We start from the raw sequence: 12,840 nt of genomic DNA, 5'->3' as shown, positions 1-12,840 counted from the left end.
ACCTCTTCTTCTGGCCTTTCCATCTTGCTCTTCAAATGGTTCTGGCTGTTTTATACTGTTAAAATTCCCCTGAGACCTTAACATGTTTTAAGAAATATACTTTTTCTTTCCTTTGCTAGAAATCTATTTTTCATCTTCTAGAACACCATAATCTCCGTCTTTCAAAATCTCATCCAAATTTCATGACATAGTCAAATGTTACTTTCTTCTTTAGATCTTTAGATTGGTTAGATTAGACTTCCGGACAGGAGGGACTCACTCCTCCACAGTGTTTTCCTTCATCTCTCATATGAGTGTAGGTTGTAATGCCTTATCGTAGTTCAGGTTTCTAAACCTCTGCACTGTGGTATTTTAGGCCAGATATTCCTTCGCTACGGGTGCCTGTCCTCTGCCTTGTAGGATGTCTAGGTGCCTCTCTGGCCTCTACTTTCCAGAAGCCAGTAGCACACCCCACCAGTTATAATAACCAAAATTTTCTCTGGAAATGGCCAAATCTCCCCTCAGGGTAAAATCGCACCCAGGTAAGAACCACTAGTCTAGATACTTGTGTATATATCTTAGCTTCTCTTCCCCCACAGGATGTAGCTTAGTACTTGCTAACATAAATATTTATTGAAGAATAAATTAATAAATCATTGTTGAATAATTATTTGTATAATGAATAGATTTCTGTCACATCATTATAATCCAGCTTTCTGACCTATTAAGTCTCAAGTTAAAAGAAGCAGCAAACATTTGCGGTGGTCAGCTGGAAAGGCCCCTTGGCAGGACAGCTATTTGCCAAAAGTTTCTCTTAAACTTGCACTCTGCTTGACTCTATTCTGAGGGATAAGCAGCTTGAGCTTGTCCTATGGTTTTCCATCAGGTCTATACTAACACTTTCCTCTTTTCTAATTGTCCATCCAGGTAATGGAAGGAAGTTGACCCTTTTTTTAAGAGACAGTGCTTTGTGTTCATGGTGCTAGCCAGAGCTGAGAACAATATCAGCAGATAACCGCAGTGGTGCAGGGGAAGAGCAGAAGGGAAAAGACTGTAGCTTGGGAATCAGAGGTTCAGAAGAAAGGCCAGAGCTGGAGTGACTGTATTGGCTTGAGCAAATTCACTTGTCTACACGTGGAGTAGGTTGTCTTTAGGATATGATGAGGCATTTCAAAGTAGGGCTTATTCCTGGATGAGTAGACATTCTGCTTCAAAAAACTAAGTTAAGGAGCTGAAATGGGAAGAAATGTTGGGGAGGGGGTGATTGAGCAATGCATGTGGGGTTGAGGCCCAGTGAAGGTCTGCTGTGGTCGGAGCCCACGGGGTGGCTGTGAGGGTGGCAAGTACCAGGTCATCAGGAAGGCCAAGTTCTCTCTCAAAGATGCAACAGCATTTCAGGCACTCACCAGCAACTGGAACCAAGAACAGGCCCAGGACAGACAGCAAAAGCTGACAGGTTGTATGTCTATATCTCTGGTGGGATTTCAATTTTTAAAAAAATGCCAGCTTGTTGCATCAGCTGTTGTTTGGGATTATTTTCTCCCTTCTATTAGCAAAGCTCATTGAGAGCTGACTTAGGAATCTGTGCAGCAAGACGAATGCCCATTCTGACCTCATTGCCTCTTTTCCTTTCAGCTTAAAGCTCAGTTATTACCAGTTTCTTCCACTGCTTCTCTCAACTAAGAATTTTATGAATTGGTCCTGGGAATCATTCAGTATTCTTCTATGCTAATAATATAACAACAACACAATGACAGTAACAGTAATCACCCCACCACAGCAACAGGTAAAGATTTTAGACTACTTGCTATGGGACAGATTTCATGCAGGGTCTTTACATATATTGTTGATAATCCTGCTCACGATAATCCTAAGAGCCGTTGTTCTCATTTTGGAAGATAAGAGAGCTAAGGCTTGAATAGTTTAATAAATGCTTGATGTAACACAGCTGATAATTGGGTAGATCTAGGATTTGAATCTGAATCTGTCTGGTTCTCGAAACCGTGTTCACAATCAGGAAGTTAATACTTGCTTCCATGACTCCTAACATGGAACTTTTGATAGGCGATTACTCCAGTCAAGAACCTAACAGTCACAGAAAGGTACCCGGCCACATGCCAGAATCACACTGCCCTGTTCTTTCTGTCAGTCCGGAGCATGCGCTGCTTGCAGGAGCAGATGTTCCGTGCATGCCTGTGGACTTCACCAGGGGTCCTGGAGTTCTTTGAGGTGTGTTAATTCTTTGAGATTTGACACACAAATGAGCTTGTAGAGCTCCACAGACCTTATTTGTTGTATTTGTTTTTTGTTTCACTTTCAGATTTTGGTATTAATTGGGCCAAAGTGAAAAATAAATGTCATTGGTGTTTTGAGGTTGACTGACTTCTGAGAAAGAGAAGAGAGACCTTTAAAGAATTTAAATCCTACCTGAATAGATGGTTAGGGGTAGCAGCCCTCATAAACTACTCCTGTCTCCAGCCTGACCTTTGTCCCAATCTCGGAATTAAAGTCCGTGGAGCCTTTCTTGGGTTCCTACTTTGAATCTGGCCCAGGTCAATAGCCAGTAAAAGGAAATTGTGCTGAATTATCACAATTTGTATTTGTGCTGACTTCTTGGAAATCAGGCAAGACGGATGAGGTGCAGTATCTGCACACTTGATTACCCCCTTCCCCAATTTTTCTGTGGTTTCATTTTGGCTCTCTTTGCTACAGCATTTTAGCTCTAACTTTGGGCATTGAATCATGCTCCGATGTCCCATCAAGCAACTCGGTAATGTGATAAATTCATCCAAAGTCTCACAGTGCCATCCTGCACGTGACAAATGCAATAACACGTCAGACTCGGAATGATACCCATATTAGGCAGATACTCCCTCTGCTGACAGCAGGTGTTTCTGCTTTATCTGAAAATAATTCACTGAATAGATAATTGGTGAATCCCCAGTGGGAACAAAACTTGATTCTGTCTGAGCATAGGTTACCAAGTGTACCACCATAAAATAATTGATTTTGTGATATATTAAGTGGGGACGTACTCAAGACTACTGAACTTTTCACTTAGGGCCTGGGGCTGAAGTTGAACTAGGCTCCCAAAGGTGAAGAACCCATGCATGACACGGGCAGGGCTTCACACTCCAACAGCCAATTTAACTTTCATTTTCTTTATTAATCTAATATGTTCTACCTTTCACCAGGACGTGATGTGCAGGGAGTTTCATTAAAACGGTTGAGTTGTTATTGGAGATAATCACCGAAGGAATGTATCACAAAGTCAAGAAAGTCTGAATCAGTTTTTACGCTGTTGTTTTAGAGAAGAGGTTTCGGATGCTGATAGGGAAGTTACTCTAGCTATAGGGCGAATTTAATTGCGTTTTTAGAAACTTCTTTTAATCCTATAATAACAAAAAAATTAAATCAGTGCTGACATTTTTTGTTGCCAGAAGAAAGTAGTAAAAGGGTAAAGAAATAATTGTTAGTTCTGAGAATATAATTAGCGACTTTAATGCTTTAATCTAAAAAATGCATATTTTGAGCCTAGGTGAATGATTAAAGAAAAGATATTGAAAGTCTTTGAAATTTCTAACTGTGTTTGTTTTTAATTGTGAGTTATGATCACTATAATTAGCTCATTTAGTGCATTTATAATGTAAACAAATATAAATTTCTACAAGTTCAGGGATATTTCAGGGCAAATAAGATTGACATCGTGACCTGTGGCTCTCTGCATTAAGCCTTTCTTATAATGTCTGGCAGAAGTTTATTCTCTGCTTGTCGGGGGGGAGGGGGGCTGGTGAGGAAAGGAGGTTACAGAAGCCAGGATCAAACAGTGGGAGACTAGAGTGAAGGTTGGGGTGTGTTCGGAGATTTATTCCAAAGGGGTGATAAGGCTGTTCCCAGGAGTAGCCTGGGCTCCCTCAGGCCCATCAAGGTTGGGCTGTGTTTCCCTGTCCCCTTGGATGGAGCCTGAGGATGGGTCTGACTTGGAAGCACTGGAGGAAGGGCCAGGATGCAGATAAAGGAAAGCTCGCTGGCGCTGAGCCTCTGTGAATGCAGAACCTGACCCCCCCCCACGCTCCGTCTCTATCCTGCTCTGCTCTATCCTGCCCCACCTTGACAGAACCAGGAGACCTCATTACTATGCACTAGAAAAGGGAAAAGGAAAAAAAAAAAAAACAAACCCAGAGGGATCTGGGGAATGAACTTTTTGGGGGTCTTATTTCTCTCAGAGGTGCACATTAAAATTCTCTCTTTCATTCATTAATGTGAGTAAAAAGCTGCCTGAGAAAATAGCTGGTGGGACCTCCCTTAATGAATAGTGGGGCTTTTCTATGCTCTAGAGGCTTAAAATTGGGTTTCATCCCACTGAGGATTTTTTTTTCCTTCTCCTTCTGTCTTCTTAACACTACATGTTTGGTTATATTTCTAGGACTCACCTAGGCTGTGACCTGCTGCATCTAGTTCTAATCGCTCATATGATTACATTGGGCCACCCACAGATAGGCAAGGAGGGGCTGGTGTCAGAGGCTCCCAGAAGTTCAGGTATTATTCCAACATTATTTGAAAGTTTCTACTCTGTCAATCATATGCGATCAAACTTGTTCTTGTGAAGTTCCTCGTACTGCTTGGTTTAGAATAGGCCAGGTATGGATATAAAAATCTTTTCTCTTGCTTTCAGGGTCTTTACTGTGGTTTGAAATGGAATGAACCCTTTTGGGAATTTCATGGCTTAGTTTCTTTAGAATTTTGACCTCAGCTTACTCGATTTTCTCCCTGTCTTCCAGATGTGCTCGGCTTCTCCATCATGCTGTGTTTGTGCCCCTCTCCAACAGTGACCCTCCAGGTTGTGCATCTGGGGTGTTTCTCGAATTATGTGACTAGTTCTCCTCCCAGGTACATCTCTAAGTTTCCTAAGGAAACATCGTGTCTTTTCTACTTGTCTCTGTCTCCAGGGTCAACAAATAGGGATGCTCAATTAACGTTTTCATGAGAACGATGATTGTCGACAGAAAAGCCATGTTGTCATCAATTTGCTCCTCACTCCCACCATAGGGAAACTTAGGATAACCAGGAGCCCTTGGTCATAATTCCAGATCTTTAGACCAACTTGTCTGGAACTGGTAGCTAGAATGTTTACAGAGGGAGCTTAACTAATCTAGGTAAAATGGTGGTAGCAAGAGAAATGCTGAGAAGTATCTTTTTCCCCATGCAAATTGAGAACGAGGTGACAATGTGATGGCAAGTTAGAGGAGCTTCTGGGTCAGCCCCAAGGAGATGCCGTAAGACCTCACACTGGGAACCACAGACACACTCGGCAGTGGACAGTCGCTCTGTTCCACGCCGGCTGAGAAACACAGAGCTGTTTTTCCAATGGGAAAGGTATTTGGAAGTCTAGTTTAAAAGATGTTGTTTTCTGTAGTTTCTCTTTGATAATTCTTTTAACTCATGGTATTTAATTTACTTTTATTGCACCCTGTATATTTTAAACACAAACAAATAAAAAACCCCAGTGTGTTATATTATTTAGAGCAAGATTAATTAAGAAGTGTGTATAGAGAAAGGTAGAAAAAGAGGGGTATAAGTCATAAATACTTAAGAGCCATGATACAGTTACCTAAAGCTCCAGAAACGGTTCTGGATCACTCACTATTTGTTTACTGTTTCCTGAGTGTTTACTAGGCCAGGTATTATGCTAACATGGCTTTATTTGTTTATTGTCTAATATTGTGAAACTACTCTATATCCATTCTAAATCAATGAAATGTATGGTCTCATAGACTGGCCAGTGTATTGGGCCACTTAAAAACATGTGGCGTCTTTAGAACCATGATATTCTGGACTTCACACTGTTGATAGAGAGCTGCTATTTTGTCCATAATTGTCTACCAATTTGCCTGTAGGCTTCTAAAAAAGCCAGATAATTTTTTTTTTTTTCCAGCGGGACCCAAGGAGAATTTGGTGACAGGAAGGCCGGGTTAAAATTCTTGATAAAAAAAAAAAAAGAGTTAAAAGCCTACCTTCAGCACCAGGGGCTCTATTTCCTATCTTTGGGAAACGTTTGGCTGCTTAAGTTTTAGCACACATGGTGTAAGGAGTTAATATTGTGCAGCCAAAGTGAGCAAACTCATAAAGGAAAAGGCGGTGCTTCCTCTGTAGGATCAGATCTGTTACCCATTATTTGGTTCTGCTGCTGAAGGAGAAAAATAAGTCTTGGATATTACAGCTGTCACTGTGACATCTGTTGTTCCGGGATCCGTGACTGCTTCAGTCACCACCTGACCCAGACCATCACCATAACATTCTGTCCACTATTAAACTGTGAAAGGCCCTCGCCCTCCAGGTGGTACTTCAAGGTTGACATACCAAGGTGTTCGTCTCTGTCCCCCACGAATGCCTCGCAACTGAAAAATACAGCTTCACTTTGTGCAGAATTGATGGCCAACCAAGTCTCCCAGGGTTCAAGGGGAGCGGCGGAGAGCAAGCGTTCTTGAGGCGTAGCCCCGTTCTGCTCTTCATCACTTGTCACAACTCCTGGAGGGCCTCAGAGCATTCAGAGGGGGTCGCTTTTTGTTCTTTGTCATCGGTTCTCCCTTTCTTTGGAACAGATGAGTCAAGCTCTTCAAGCCACAATAACAAAGCGGCAGACGCAGAGCCAAGCTCCCAAAACAAGTATGGGAGGGGCTCATGAGTCCTCCCTAACCCAGGAAGAAGATTTTACTTGTAGAAAGTTCCTCTAAACACAGCCCTCCTTCTGGTTGTGTGTGTTTGGTTCAAATCATTAATGACTTAAATGAACGGCCACTGCTGATTAGACGCAAACTTGGCGCATCACGAGAAGAGTGTATCACGTGAGTGACCAAAATCAGGCGTGCCCATACATTTACGGGAATGTAATAAATATGTAAAGTAAGGCACATCTCTGCTGTAAAAAGCTTTCCTTCCGAGGGCGTGTTCGCCTATTCGCTCATTTATCCTTTCTTTCGCTCGGAACCTATTTATGGAGACCCCGTAAAGGCACGGTGCTGGGAACCAGGGTCCGGCGGCACTCAGGAGAGACGTTCTCTGCTCTCATGAAGTTGAGCATGACAAGAAAAAGCAGGGTTCACATCTCTATTTGTGATACAGATTTCTCCCACATATTGAAAGAAAGAAAAATCGAACCACTCCCAGCCACAGAGCCATTTGAGAGTCAGCAAGAATCGGTTTACTTTCGTTACACAATGAAGGCACCAGATGATCTAAATCACAAAAGAAAACACAAGAGCCACAAGCCGCTTCGCACATGGTATATACTTCAATTTCCTTTCCTTACTTCCATTTCCCTGTAATTTCTAGCCCTAATTCTGCTACTAGTTAAATGTATGATCTGAAACAAAGCACTTAACTTCTCTAAACCTTGATTCTCTCACACGTGAGATTGCTTTCGTTGATGTCGAAGATTTTTTTTTTCTTAACCTGGAAAATACGCTACTCTCTTTCAGACAAGCTTAAATCTTTTAAATTCACTGTCTCCACAGTGCCTCAGGACATTTGCAGCTGAGGGAGGCCTAAGCATTCCGGTTGAACAGGCAGGATGGGAAAACACAGGGTCTGTGCTGCCCAAGCAGCGTCCGAGGAGGCCCAGGTTCTCCGCTCACCTGCAGAGCCCCTGGAGTCTAGGCCTGAACAAAGACACGTTATCCAGACCTGGCAATATTTACCCAGCTCAGAAGACAGCAGAAGTGTTGGCAAGAGACAAGCTTGGGGACTGCACTTTGTGGCATCTGTTGTCACTTTATAGGTCTGCTTTTGTGGTACAAGGTCTTCTCTTTGTTCTTCTTTTCTGTGTGTTATCGACACAGTGCCCGAAGATTTAAGTAGTCGCTACCCAGTGAGTGTTGTCATCTTACCTCGTGGCTGTCCTGGTTAGAGGGGCAGGTACCCAGATGTGGGGAATGGAGACAGAGGAAGAATGCATTAAAAATTAAACCTCATGTTTTATGTTTTCTCTATAACAAAAATTAGCTTAAGTATTTAATCAGTCACCAACGATTATTGTATAACAACTGAAAGGACAATAAAATGTTGGGTAAAATTGAAAAATCAGTACGGGCCCCTGGGAGCCCTTGAATACTTTTCCCACTGACCCTAAATTTTAGACCTCTTCTTTAGTTATTCTTGGCTCTTTCTTTGCATGGATTTCCTCTCACAAACAGCTAACATTCTGGGGCTGATCAGATCAGGTATTTGGAGAAAAAGGTTATCAAAAGGCCCTGTTCAGACGAATGGGCTTCTGAAGTAGCAAGACTATGAACACCACAAGAGGTTGATGGCATGACAGAATACTTTAGAATCTGGGTTATTTTTTAGGGGTCTTTTTTTTTCTTTCTGAGAATAAAAATTTGGAAATGAGATGCCCAAAAGTCCATTTGCCCACTGGCCGAAATGGCTCTCCACGTCATTGTTCCTTTTCAGAATCTTTCAGGCTCTCTAACTCTATAAAAGTAAGAAGACATATTCGTTTCCACTGACAGGGATTTTAAAGATCATGTTTGTGGACTATAAGGAGTCTTTCCCAGGGAAACAATTACCAAAGTATTTTTATGGCCTTGTGATTAGGGGCTAAGAGAAAGGAAGAAACATGTTTTTGGAACTTAATGTATTTTTTTAAAGTTAGTACTTAAAAGCTACCCCCTTAGTTCTTAACTATCTCAAGGTAAAGACAGTATTAAATTACTTACTCATGGTGGCAGCCTGTCAGATTGAAAGTGTCACCGAAAGACATTGGCAAACCTAAAAGCAGATCAGTGCAGGGCAGGCGAGCATGGGGCTTGAGACGGCCTTGAAGGAATGAGACAGGCATGAATGGGCATGGAACCTGGTGCCACACCTCAGTACAAAGCCCAGCTGGAGAACGGGCATGGTCTTCTTCTTGCTCTAGGAGCCCCTTCCCTCTCTGGTGATATGCATGTGCAGATTGGCACTCCCATGAGCACACATGAAGGAAGCAGTCAACTTAACAGATGAGGACGTTATGTTCTCAGAGTAAACACTGGGAAGTATCGGGTTCATCTTGCGGAAACCACAAGGGTCTGTTGTTACACGATAGGTACCTGGGTTTGCTCAGAACTTAGAGGACATACGAGTTTTAAAGCAGACCCAGCTGGTAAGAAAATGGTAGCATTGATATACACCAAAGCTAATAGAGGAAATGATGGAATCAGATAAACTCTATAAAGCATTGGAAATTCAGAGTCTGGGGCTACGCTGTCTAATATGGTAGCCATTATTACAGTAATGACTATGGGGCATTGAAGATGAGGCTAGTCCAAATGGAGATGAGTTTTAAGTGTAAAATACAAAATGGCTTTTGAAGACTTACTATGGAAAAGAACGTAAAATACCTCATTGACAAATCTTTATACTGATTATATGTCAAAATAACAATATTGTGGACATGTTGAGCTAAATAACGTATTAGAATTGATATCACCTGTTTCCTTGTATTTTTTTTAATATGGGCAGTAGAAAATTTAAAATGACCTGTGAGACTTGCACAGTGGTGCCCACTCTGTTCTCTTGGGCAGCACTGGCCTAGAGGCTGCTCCCACGAGCAAGCCGCACCTATCTGAATGTGGGGGAACACAGGAGGGACACTTGTGTTAAGGAGCTAAAAAAAAAAAAAAAAAAAGAAATCCATGTTTCTAAAATAAATCCTATAGGATACTGTTCTTATGCATCTTATGATTATGCAGATCTGGTTATGCCATGGATCAAGTAGTGTATCCTAAACCTTAATAACACTATTCAACAAAATCTCATCTACATATTGGCTTGGAATGAAGCATCGCACACCTACCAACAAGAAGGAAGAGAGGGAAGGAGTATAAGGAAACAGTGCTAAGATTGGGGAATAGAGACAATTCATTCACTATGTAAAAGTGCTTTTCAGCAACTCCCACAATTAGAGAAATTCCAGAAACAATTAAAGGATTTGGAAGTCCCCAAGGATTCACTGTAAGAAAGCCTATTGTCTAACAGAAACCCCCAGGAGAATTAAAGAAATGTGTTGCTTTCATGGGATTTTGCTGTTCTAGGTAATTTTCAACATGCTGAACATTTCTTCCCCATCTTGCTCCAGAAGAGTTCTGTATGAATTGGGTCTTCAAAGAGAAAATATTTTGTTTCCTTATGAAGCCACTCAAAGACTCCTCCAGCTTAACCCCTCCTGAAATGAAGGACGCCTTCTCAGAAGACTGTTCTACTCTCGAGCCCTCATTGCTCACTGCGCCTGAGATGTTTTTCAATCCCAGTGTAATTATCTCCATGATGGAGGAGGCTCCAGATGCGTTTATTTGCCCCTCTCTGTGACTGGAAAATGTATTCCATATTCAGTTAAACTCAGTAATTAAAATGGCCTAATCTGCATTCGCTTTGTAACCACAGGCTGAAACTCCCCCTCCCTCAAGCCCAGAGGTGGGAGGGCTTCTGCTCTTAAACCCACCTCGAAGAGCTCCGATTGGCCAGTGCATAGTTAGAACAGGTGAAATAATCTAATCTGGAATATTGCTCTCCTCACCTTTTTTAATAAACATTTTGCCTCACCACAGACCTTAATATAACAGCAGTAAAGGCAAGAGAGGAAATTGGAAACATGGCCAGAAGTGTGCCTTATGGTTCATAACAGCCCCAAATTGTGACTGTTTATTAAAACTAACACCCTTTTGTGAGGGTGTGGATCAAAATATCCAGTGGTTTCTCTTCTTTGATATTTCCTCTTTTTTTTTTTTATCACACTGAGTTTAAGTTTCAGTTTTAGGGTTTAATTAAGTTTCTAAAATTGTTTCTGACTAAAACATTGACATAAAAAAGCCACTTCTCCCTAATCAGGCCCCATCAAATATTTCCATCATTTATTTCAATCAGTAGGAGATGTGTGTGGATGGATTACTTCTTGGGCCACCGAGACAAGAAAGAGTTAAGGCAGGTGAAGGAAGGGAGGAGTGAGGAGGCCAGAGAACTGCCTCACAAAATACAATTAAGGGCCTTTCCCGGGCCTGGGGCGCTTGGTGCTGCCAGCGGAAAGGAGCACCGAGCACAATGTTCTCCTTGTCCGCATACCTCCCTTTTGTTTCAGCAGCACTTTGGATCCCACACATGCAAAAGTTTGAATTTCCTGTTGGCTCTGAGGTGAGATTTATAACATTTATTAAGGTTACTATTCATTGTGAATTTACTGGGCAATAAGCCTAAAAGCTTTTAGGGGTTTAATTGCCTATGTTTACAGGGGTTGCAAAGCTCCCCACAGTGTCACTGTCAGCCAGGTTGGCCAAACGTAGACTTCTCAGAGCGTCCAGCATGCATGTCCTAGTCTAAGGGGAGGTCCAGAGAAAAGCTGAAGGGCTCTAAGGAGCTTTAGATTGGCTTTCTGCTCTGGCTACTTTGGTCCACTTCTCTCTGTCTCCTCTACCCCCTTCTGGCCGTGTCGGAAGACACATTTGAACTTTCTGTGTATTCCAGGAAGAAAGGGGAAATAATTTGAAATAATCTGGATGGCAGGTTTCAAAAATAATTTGAAATCATTGAGAGGGTAAGTGGGAGTGGAAAGAACGGAAGTAAACACGTGTTACAAACATAATGTGGGCTAAAGAACCATGTTCACGTTCACCGTCACATTTAGTCTTCATGACGGTCCTGTCAGGCAGAGACTGTTGTCCCCACTTTACAAATGAGGAAACCAAGGCTTAGTTAAAACTTTTGCTAGTAAACGCAAGAGCTGGGATTTGAACTCCATTTTTCTGTGGCTTCCCCGTCCCGGTTCTGAGCTCCACACTGTGGGTTGACCCCTCTTTTATAGCTGGCTGATGTTCTTTTAACTTTAGCAGTGGGTTCCCTTGTGTCATCAGGACATTGGAAAGTAGAGGGTAAACTGTTTGGTTTTTAAGATGGTGGGTTTGCTTTGTTGCAGAAAGGTAGATTTTCCACAACGGTCTTATCTCTGGGCCTCACCACACCCTTCCGGAATGGAATGGGCAGGAGCGGAATAAAGCACATTGGACAGTGTCAGGGGCCACGTAGGAAAAATGGACAGATGTCCGTCAGTTCCTGGGAATGACAGCTACTGAGGCAGCTCTGTGTAATTTATGAAAGAATTGGAAAGAGAAATGTCTGCGGGCCCATTTTGTTCTTTCTTTCGTTCATTTATTCAACACACAGTTGGTCAGCACCCTCTGCACGAGGCACTGTGGTAGCACTTTACCTGCTCCCTTCCTGCCCTGCAGAGGTGGCCGGGATGCTGGCCATGCCCTGTCTCTTTAAAGGCTCTCCCAGGTCTGCCCAAGGTCTGCCACAGTGACCAACTTCCCAAGCCGCTTCAGAGGTAGCTTTTCCACAGGGAAGAACGAATCAAAGGCAGAAAATGCAAGATCTGACGAGCAGACATTGTACTCTTTATATGAAATAAGTAAACGAACATATATGTGTAAATACACATACAGAGTATAATCTTCATATAGAATAAATAAATGAACACATGTACACATACATACATACGTGTGTGCATTTGTGTATGTAATCAGACTGCGTCCAGTCCAGATTCCCAAACTGCCATTACAGATTTATGATTGGGCTCCTAACAGGCAGAGAACCTAGAGGCACAGAGGCCTAAGCGGGAGAGCCGTCGCTGTTGCAAATGTATTGTTCAGGACATTTGCTAATTTATTGATGCAGCCGAGGTACAATCAGATTCAGTTATTCAGCTGAAGAATAAATTGGAATATTTTGGTGCATTTCTTAGAAAAAAAAAAAGCCACTTTCAAGCCTATGTATTAAAATGACAAAGTCTTAAATAGGGGTCTCTTTTTCTAAACAAAAGATATGCAAATT

The sequence above is a fragment of the Ailuropoda melanoleuca genome, chromosome 2, assembly GCF_002007445.2.
Source record: "Ailuropoda melanoleuca isolate Jingjing chromosome 2, ASM200744v2, whole genome shotgun sequence".
In the NCBI taxonomy this organism is placed as follows: Eukaryota; Metazoa; Chordata; class Mammalia; order Carnivora; family Ursidae; genus Ailuropoda; species Ailuropoda melanoleuca.
Note: the sequence above shows the minus strand (reverse complement) of the source record.